Source organism: Neovison vison, chromosome 7, assembly GCF_020171115.1.
Source record: "Neovison vison isolate M4711 chromosome 7, ASM_NN_V1, whole genome shotgun sequence".
NCBI classification, from domain to species: Eukaryota; Metazoa; Chordata; class Mammalia; order Carnivora; family Mustelidae; genus Neogale; species Neogale vison.
In genome coordinates, this window is record NC_058097.1 from 97,521,122 (window position 1) to 97,530,798 (window position 9,677).

The following is a 9,677-nucleotide window of genomic DNA, read 5'->3' on the forward strand; positions in this document are numbered from 1 at the left end:
ACTCCTTCTTCCAGAAATGACATTGCCCATCTTTCAGGGAGCTAATCCTCCCTCTCCACCTGAATGGCCAAAGAGAAAGAGACTGACAATGTCAAGTGTCGGTAAGGACGCGATCCATCGGACCTCTCACTGCGGTCTGAATGGGAGGCTGAGGACAGCACCTGTCCTGGGAGAAATCAAGGAATATGTCATACAGAATATACTGGAGTCATCTTGGAGCTTACATTTTAGTCAGAGAGAGCAATAATAAGAAAAATATAGAGTATGGGAGGTGGTAATAAATGCTTTACTAAAAAAAAGCATATTAGTTTGACCAACATACCTCTTGTGGGGGACACAGGTAACAGAGAAGGTCATGTATATGGGCAGATAGAGTGTATATGGGAAATCTCTATGCCTGCCTATCAATTTTGCTGTCAATCTAATACTGCTCTGAAAAAAAAAAAAGCCTTAAAAAAATGGAAGAAGGAGAGGGAATGCTGGGGTTAGGGAAGTGTGGTTTTAAGACACTAACAAAGAAGACCTTCTTGAGGTGACATTGGTGCAGAAAGCAAAGGGAATGTGGGAGTGAGCTAAGGGGGTGTGCTAAGGAAGAGTATTCTGGAAGAGAACAGAGTAAATACAGAGTCTGACATAGGACAAAGCCTGGTGTCTTCAAGGACTAGAGAAGAAGTCAGTGTTACTAAAGAGAATGAATGAACTGCAGGATTAGTTTTATTTCCCTTGTTTGCTTCATTGTTACAACAAGTATCTGTTAAACCTAAATTGTGTACAGGTCCATCAGGCAGTATTAATGATACAGGGATAACAAAGCCAACAGTTGTAGTTCAAGAAACTGCTTTAGAGCATTCAAGTCTCCAAAAAGGTCCAAATCCTTGGAGAAACCTAAAAGCAGTTCACATGCTCACCGGGGCCTCCCCCCTCTCCAGGTTCATTAGTGGAACAAGGGGTCCACTCTGTTCCACTGATTCTAAGTTACCATTTCTTATTGTCTCACAGGTTTTTTTCTTAAACTTTACTAATGTTTGTCCAGTTGAAAAATCTCTTTTTATTACCAGAATTCTTAAAAAAAAAAAAAAAAGCGCCAGTTAAAGACTTGCATATATGTTGGTGATGATGAGGGAGCAGAGGGCAAGCTGAAGAAGACAAAGCCTAAGGGGACCCTGGAACCTCCCCCTTCCTGACGCCACACACAGTCCTGGGTGGGACATTCTTTGGGAGATCTCCCAACTAGATGTTAATACCTTGCTATTGGGGAAAATCACCTTAACTTGATAAAGACCTCTGGTATCTTGTAGGTATTTAGTGGGTTGGTCCTCTTTAGCATATGAAAGCCCTTTTGAAACCTCCCTTTTCCTTACTTCCCCCAACTCCCAAGTATACAATCAGCCACTCCTCAAAAACCCCCTGCAACAGCTCTTTCTGCCCCTGGGTCCTGTCACCATGCTTTAATAAACCACCATTTTGCACCAAAGACTTCTCAAGAAACCTTGATCCTTGGCTCCAGACCTCACCCCACTGAACCTCCCCTATATTCCAAAACCCCATCAGTGGCAAGAAGGGTAATGAGGTAAGACTTTGAGGAAAAAGTACATCCAGGCTTAATGGGAAACAAAGAGCCTCCTTCAGGAACAGTAACTGTCACTGTGTTAGTGCCTTTTGTTCTCCAGAAGCTTCTTTTGGCTCCTCTCTACTTCTGACAGTTTTCTCTGCTCACACATAGTTTCTGATCCTACAGCATGTTGGCTTACAAATGACTCTCGTTTGCTTCCTTCTCTCCCGTTTATGTCAGCCTCACCACGTGTCCTACCGGAGCAAAAAACCCTCACCACGTAGACACCATCATGAATATACTCTTTTTTGCTGACGTTCTTGGGAGACTATCTTCCCGATCTGCAGGTGACATGAGAGAAAGTCTGGCATACCTGGCAAAATGTGAGTATACTGCACCCTCAGTGTCTCCTCTATTTGGCTTATTGGAAGGAATGTGGTTATGAGGAGTCTGATCCAGAGCCTGATCTCCATTCTGCTACTTATTTACCTTGTAACTTTGACCCATCTATCTGATCTTGTTTCTACATGTAGAAAATGCACCATCCAAGGTTATAGTGAGAATTAAATAAGATTATAAAGTGCCTTGCATGGGGTCTGGCTCACAGTGAATACTGCTAAAATATGAAATCACTCTTTCTTTTAATCTACACATTTCAGCTCCAGTATTATCTGATCTTGTAAATCTGCTGGTATTTCTTCCCAACATCACACAGAATTATAAATTACTTCTTTCTGTGTGCTATTATAACAATTTTCACTGTTTATCTTAATGTGTTAATGTATTAATAATATTTTATTAAATTACTACACTTTCTGTGGTTTTCTTCTCCACCATTGTAAAAATAACTTGAGGTCAGAACCATTTTCTCTTTCATCCCTATATCCTCACAGCCAACATGTTGTTTAGCATATCACAGAAATTCAACAGATACTTCTGCGATAAATATGTGAGTGCATGGAAATGAGCGCCAGTGGAATAAGGCCAGCCACCCTATCGGGTAATGCCACTGGTCACCCGGGAGGTTAACATTCTTCTCCTCCCCACTGTGAAAGGAAGCAACTCCAAAGACCAAGCCTGAGTCCCTGTTCACAAACAGAATACTTTCTATCAACGGCATCACATTCTACTTCAAAATATTTTCCTTCCAAATGGAAGCCCAGGAGGCAAAGAGGCCAAATAAAGAGCTCCTTAGGCTATAAAGAAGAAACAGAAACTTGGGAATCATGAACTAAGCCCTATTTCAACTTCAGATGAAACGCTAGTAAGGCTTTCTGTGCTCATGAGGGAGAGTATTATAAAAAACTGGAAGCTCTGAAAATGTGAACATCACATTTTCATATTTAAAAAAATCTTTTAATCCTCTAGAGATTTCAGTGTTTTGGGTTTGGGTTTTTTTTTTTTTTTTAAATGTTTGCTGTATTCCTACTCCATCTAAATCTGCTAGTGTCCTACTTCAAACTAAAGAGATAAACATTGCATTTTCATGGGTGAAAATAGGAAAGCAATGAACACTGACCATCCTGAACTTGGGATTTCTCAACCAGCACTGGGGACGATTCAGGCTGGACAGTTCTTTGTTGTGGGGATCCTACTCCCTGGATGCTAGCAGCACACCCAACCCCTGACTTATGACGACAAAAGAATGACTCCAGACATTTCCAAGTATCTTCTGGAAGGCAAAATCACCCTCAATTAAGAACCACCTTATTAACCATTTGATAGACAATTATTTAGAACAACTGATCTGTCTTTTTCTCCACCAACCAAGTCCTATTTTTTGTGCCAAAATAGTCTTGAGATGGCATCTAGTCTCTCATCTGATTTTCCAGGGAGATCACACCTACTGGTAATCTAACCCACACTGGCCATGTTACTGAAGGACGTTTTATTTTAATCACCAAGGATTCTGGCAGAAGTAGTGTTTGAGAATGTGAGGGGGAAGGAGCTTGTAGCTAAAACCTTCAAGAAGTAAAGAGTTACAAAAGGCCAACAGATCATGGAGACAAGCAAGGTTTGTGGGTGATGCTGTTCAATGACACGAGATTGACAGTTGGTATGTTCATGAGAAAAGGGACAGGAGAATAATGTGGATGAGGAAGTAAGGAGCCCCCACCTCTAGGTCCACAGTAAGAGTGGTGTGGGAGAGAACACATCTACCACTGCAGAGGGCCAGTAGTGAAGCTACACTGAAAAGAGAGACAGGTCTACGTTAGAGAAAGAAAATGAAGATGATGTTGGGAAGAGAATATGGGAGATTTTGCTGATGATTGGTCCTGAGATCAGGGAGTAGTGTGAAGGGATTCAGAAGACAGGTAAGTGGCTGGTCCGAGTGCAGTGGTGTTTACAAATTAATTGATCACAGAAGACAGGAAAGTAAATGTGGAAGACAATGTCAGAGAGAGGAATGTACAGAACCATTTAGGAGTTACAGTCTGGAGGACAGTGCGTGACTAGGGAATCCTGGGCTTCCTGTGGTGACATATGTAAATGTTAGAAAAACCATGGCAAGTCTGATGGTCACCAAGTGGACAGATGTAAGAGTCTGGCCAGGAGCACACCCAAGTCCTATGGATCCATCGGAAGCTCAGCTACTGAAATCAGAGAAGCTGGGGAAGTGACAACTTATGGGATCCTTACTGATACCTACAGACAACATCGACATTAATTTCAGTCCCTTGGCCACTTCTCTTCCAGTAACCTTGTCTTCCACTCCACTTCAGGCAGCGCTGCCCATGGGCACATCCTATTACCATATAATCATCACTAACTGAAACCCCTCTGCAGACTCAATTTCCAGGGTCCGAGCCTTTCACCACCACGTCCTGCTTAGCCCACTCGCTCCAGTTCTCCAATTCCAGCAATTCTTCAACATGGCTAAAATCCATTTATCCCATCAACTTTTCACTGTCGTTTATGCCTCACTCCCCTTTCCTTTCACAACTTGCTAAAATGCTGTCATTATCAGAATAATCCCTCCTTGTTTATACCCTCTACTCTTTCCTGCTCCTTCTCTTAGTTGCAGCCTCTTCTGTAAACCAAACCAAACCCAAAGATGAATTCACACGATAAGCTAGCGATGCTGGATGCCAACTGTACGTCTATCTACATGTTCTCCTTCGCAGGTGACTGTTTCACACTGCCTTTCTCCCACACTCCCACACCTCTTCTCCCTTGTCATATTCAGCTGGTGACCTTCCTTTTAATTTCACTGTGAACACAGAAATAAGAGAAGTTTCCTCCCCATTCCTACAGTACGTTTCCCTCCTGCCTGTACCCGCATCCACAGCATCAGACCCCCCTTCTCTCTTTATGGGTATCAGTGATTTTACCAAGTACCACACCTAGTGCTTGAGCAGCACACCACAGCCCTTCCTTCACTCAAGGGTACTGCCCCAGTGATTCACTGATCTTTGCTATCAGCCAAAAAACATACTTTTGTTACCTGTATCTTTTTTTTTTTTAAGATTTTATTTACTTATTTGACAGAGAGAGAGAGATCACAAGTAGGCAGAGTCAGGTGGCGGTGGGGGGGAAGCAGGCTCCCCACTGAGCAGAGAGCCCCATGCGGGGCTCCATTCCAGGGTCCTGAGATCATGACCTGAGCTGAAGGCAGAGGCTTAACTCACTGAGCCACCCAGGCGCCCCTTGTTATCTGTATCTTTAAAAAAATGTCTCTTTGATTTCACTTTCTTCTCTTCTTTCTATAGCAAAGATCCTTGGAAAACCTTTCTGTACTTTGTTACCAATTTTTCAACTCTCATTCTATCTTAAAGCCATTCTAATCTTGTGTTCTTTTAGAACACTCCACTAAAACCCCTTTGATCAAGCTCACCAGTGACCTCTTGAGTGCTAAATCCAAGAGTTCTCTCATTGTAGCTGTAGCATTTGACATGGTTGATTATTTCCTGTTCCCTATTCCTGAGACACTTGCTTCATGGGTCTGCCAGACCTCTCTTCTGGATTTCTTTCTGTCCCTCAGCTACTCCGCCTCAATCTCTTGTACTGGTTCCTTCTAATTCATCACTTGTTAAGGTCAGCATGTGATTGGGCTTAGTGCTTAGACTTCTACTTTTCCCAATTTATATTCATTTCCTTGGTGACCTCATGATATCATGGCTTTAGGTGCAATCCGTATGCTGATAATTCTGAAATTTACTCAAATCTAGATTCTCCAATCTGGTTGTGTTCTCATGTGGCACAGAGAGAGGAAGCAAGCATTCTTGTCTCTTCTGTCTAAGAGCACTAACCCACTGAGCTCCATTCCCATGACCTAATTACCTACCAAAGGCATCATCACCAAAAACCATCATACTGGAAATTGGGGTTTCAACATGTGGATTTAAACACTGAGTCCATAGCAAAAACTACCTCGGCTCTTAGCACTCCTCTGTTGAACACCTCTCCCATTCCTCAACAGATTTCAAATGGACTGTGAGAAAAAGCCTAAATTCATAGGAAGGCCTGAGAATCTGACACAACTTGCTCCCTTTTACCTCTCTCCTCTTACGTCCTGTTATTCTCTACTATACTCATCTCTTAGCACAAAAGTTCCTTAAACTTTCCAGGCAAGCATCTCTAGACTTATATTCCTTCTGATTGTTCATTGTTTTCCAAATAAGTGTAAGTCCCTCACTTTCTTTGGGCCAATTTTATCACCTCAAGCCACCTCTGATCACACTAACTGAAACTTCCCCTTCTTAAAAAAAAATCCTTGTTTGTTTTCCTCTGCTTTGTCTATCACTTGTCCCAATGAGGCATTTTATAAATTCATTTATTTGACTGGTTTTATTTGCTTTCCCTTCCAGAAATTAAATTAAATAATACTGGCCTCTAATGTACATTTTATGTAGGTTTAGTTTGGGTTAATATTTTCATCAGTAACAGAAAGCAGCCTAAAAGGGAAAGCTATCATTGCTGGCAAAACTAAGAAAAACAAACAAACAAACAAAAAAAAAACCACCCACTCATGTTGCCAAGGTTTTAAATTTGCCATCAGTGATCAGAGTTCCAAGTTTTACTTAAAAATACCATTTTGCATGTCATCATTTACAGAAGTCTTATGAAATAAGTGATTTAGTCTGTCAGTTTTCGATTAGTATGGTAAAGTTAAATTCAGAAAGAAATCATGAGGAAGAAAAACATTTGAAGATGTAGGCTAATAAAAAAGATGAGTTTTTCAGCTAAAGTTTTAAATAAAGCAAAGTAGAAATGTCAAGAAACAAAATAAGAGGGAAAGAAATATGCTGTGTGTGAACTTTGTAAAAATAAAACAAGTTGTAGATCTGAGAAGCCATAAAGACAGTAGAGCCTGGAAGAAGTTTGGTCTAGTTCAAATCATTGCTTTAATTACTTAAAGACAAACAGAAAAAACTGGTAGCTGGACACAAACATCTGATAAGAAGACTTACAGTTTGGCAGTAGACTTTCTTCATGTACATAAACATATAAAATATATACATGTGATCCTATATAAGGGGAGGCTAAAAAATGATAGTTTAGTGTTTTTATTATATCTTTCCATACTTTATATTAAAAAATATACTCTGAGTGCTATAAAAGAGGAAATCAGATGAATGTGCTAGGTTTAAAATACACACTGAGACTCATAACAAAGCTTTTTAAGTGTAATGATAATGAATGAGATCATCAAGAACATTAGGGGAGTTAAGAGCAAGGAGCCAGAGGTGCCTGGATGGCTCAGTCTGTTAAGCGTCCAACCCTTGATTTTGGCTCAGGTCACGGTCTCAGGATCGTGAGATCAATCCCCAAGTTGGACTCCATGCTTAACGTGGAACCTGCTTAAGATTCTCTCTCTCCCTTTTCCTCTGCCCCTCCCCTAACCCATGTTCATGTTCTTCTTCTAAAATAGATTAAATCTTAAAATAATAATGATAATAATAAAGAATAATGATCCAAAGACCAAGACTTCTGATTCTTGAGGCTGGGAGAGAGGAGATACTGGCAATGTGAGCTGAAAATGTCTACCCTGAGTGATAAGAAGCCTGGAGAATGGTGTTTTGGCAGGCAAAGAAGGCTTGTTTTGTTTTGCTGCTTGAGATTAGAAATCAACCATGTGAAATATTGCTCTTAGTTCATGGAAGATGAAAATGGAGAATTTATACTTGTATTTAGCAAAGTAGAGATATTTTTTAGCTGTGATAATAGCAAATCTGATAACCCACTGAGCCACCCAGGCGCCCCAGAGTGTGTTCTTCTGCATTACATTGCCTGTGTAATTCCATTGCAGAATATAAATAATAACATCTTTTGAAATCCCTATTATATAATAAATGGAGACCTGTCTTTGGGGGAGCATCAAACGTTGGTCTCTAAAAGACTATCATTTAAGGAAGATGGTACATGAGACACAGTGGTCTGCTCAACTAGCTGGCCCACGATAGACCTGAGTCTAAGGGGCCAAAATAATCAAGTTTCAAAAACAGTGACTTCACTTCTGGCCAAGATAGAGTAACCAGGACTGGATTTCCCCTTCCAACTGACACAACTAAATGAACTGAACAAACTAGGAAAATCAAAGGCTTGGACATGAGACCAAAAAGGCAGTGATTTGGGGAGAGGAGAAGTAAAGGAGATGAATCCTCTAACGGCTCCAGATTAATGTCCCAAGTTTGTTTTTATGTTTGGTTGCAGGAGGGCAGGGAGGAAAACCAAGGTAGACCTGGACACAGCACCAGAATTATGGACAGAGAAGTATGAAGAAGCCAACAGTAGTCTGCTGAGGGCGGAGTATTGGAAATGAGGAAGGCATGGAGAGGAATCACTCCAGAGATAGACACGGGCTCCTCCCAACAATCGCAGGTGAGAACTTACAAGCACAACCTTGTGGAGAAAACTTCGAAGGCCCAGAAAAGACCAATCTGTGGGAAATTTAGAAAAGAATGTTTAAAACATCCCAGACATTCAAGAAACCAGAGGAAAACATTGAGTAGAAACAGCAAATATATTTTAAAATGAAGCAAACCAAACTTTTGGAATAAAAACTATCATGTTTAAATTAAAAAATACAGTGGATGAAATTGACAGCAGATTGAACACTGCAGAAGAAACACTTAGTGGACTTGAGGATGTAGCAATAAAAAGTGTCCAAATGAAACATAGAGAAGAAAAAAACTGAAGAGAAATGAAAAGAGAATCAGTAAGTCATGCGGAAAGTTCAAGCAGCTCAATATATGTGTAATTGAAGACAAAATTATATGATGCATTTGGGGTCCCTGAGTGGCTCAGTTGGTTAATGTCTGCCTTCAGTTCAGGTCATGATCTCAGAGTTCTGGGATCAAGTCCTGCATTAGGCTCTCTGCTTAGGTAGGAGACTGCTCCTCCCTCTGCTCCCTGCTTGTGCTCTATCTATCTCTGTCACTATCTGTCTCTTTCTCTCTCTCATAAATAAATAAATAAATAAATAAATTCTTTAAAAAAATTGTATGATTGTATTTAAATAGGACTAAAACTTTTCCAAATTTTAAACCCAACAGATCCATGAATCACAGCAAACCTATTAGAATGGCTGAAACAATAAAAGATATCTCTTACAAGTGTTAGTAGGATGTGGAGGAACAGGAACTCTTACAATAATGATGGAAATAAACGTAGTACCTCCACTGTGGAAAACAATTTGGGAGTTTCTTAATATTAATGTGAAACACACAATATTTATCCTAGGTATTTATCCAAAAGGAATGAACACTCATATGCTCAAATAAAAGCATAGGAGTATCCACAGCTATTTATTTGTAATAGCCCCAGTATCCATCATGAGTGAATGAATTTTGGAATATCTGTAAAAAGAAATTGTTTTGGTCTATCTATAAAATGGAATAATACTTGGCAACAACAAGTAATGAAGTATTAATACATGCAACAACTATGCTCTGTCTCAATATATTTTTACCACATGAAAGTAGATAGACAGGATAGAGTACATATTTTTGATTCCATTATATAGAATCACAGAAAGTGCAAACTAATTTACAGAAATTGATCTGATCTCAGTGGTTGCCTTGAAATCAGAAAAATGGATGGTTCATAGTAATGAGGGATTAAAAACCACAAGGAGGAGCCTTTTGGTGGTGATGGGTATCTTCATTTCCATGACTATTGCAAA

The 9,677-nt window shown here is 40.1% G+C and overlaps 1 long non-coding RNA gene across 1 annotated transcript; it reads left to right on the top strand.

The window, feature by feature from the left end:
* Positions 1-1,519: 1,519 nt before the first annotated feature.
* Positions 1,520-8,692, top strand: LOC122913956. Its single transcript, XR_006385757.1, has 3 exons — positions 1,520-1,570; positions 1,793-1,935; positions 8,207-8,692. It is a non-coding gene; the product is annotated as an uncharacterized LOC122913956 (long non-coding RNA).
* Positions 8,693-9,677: the final 985 nt, after the last annotated feature.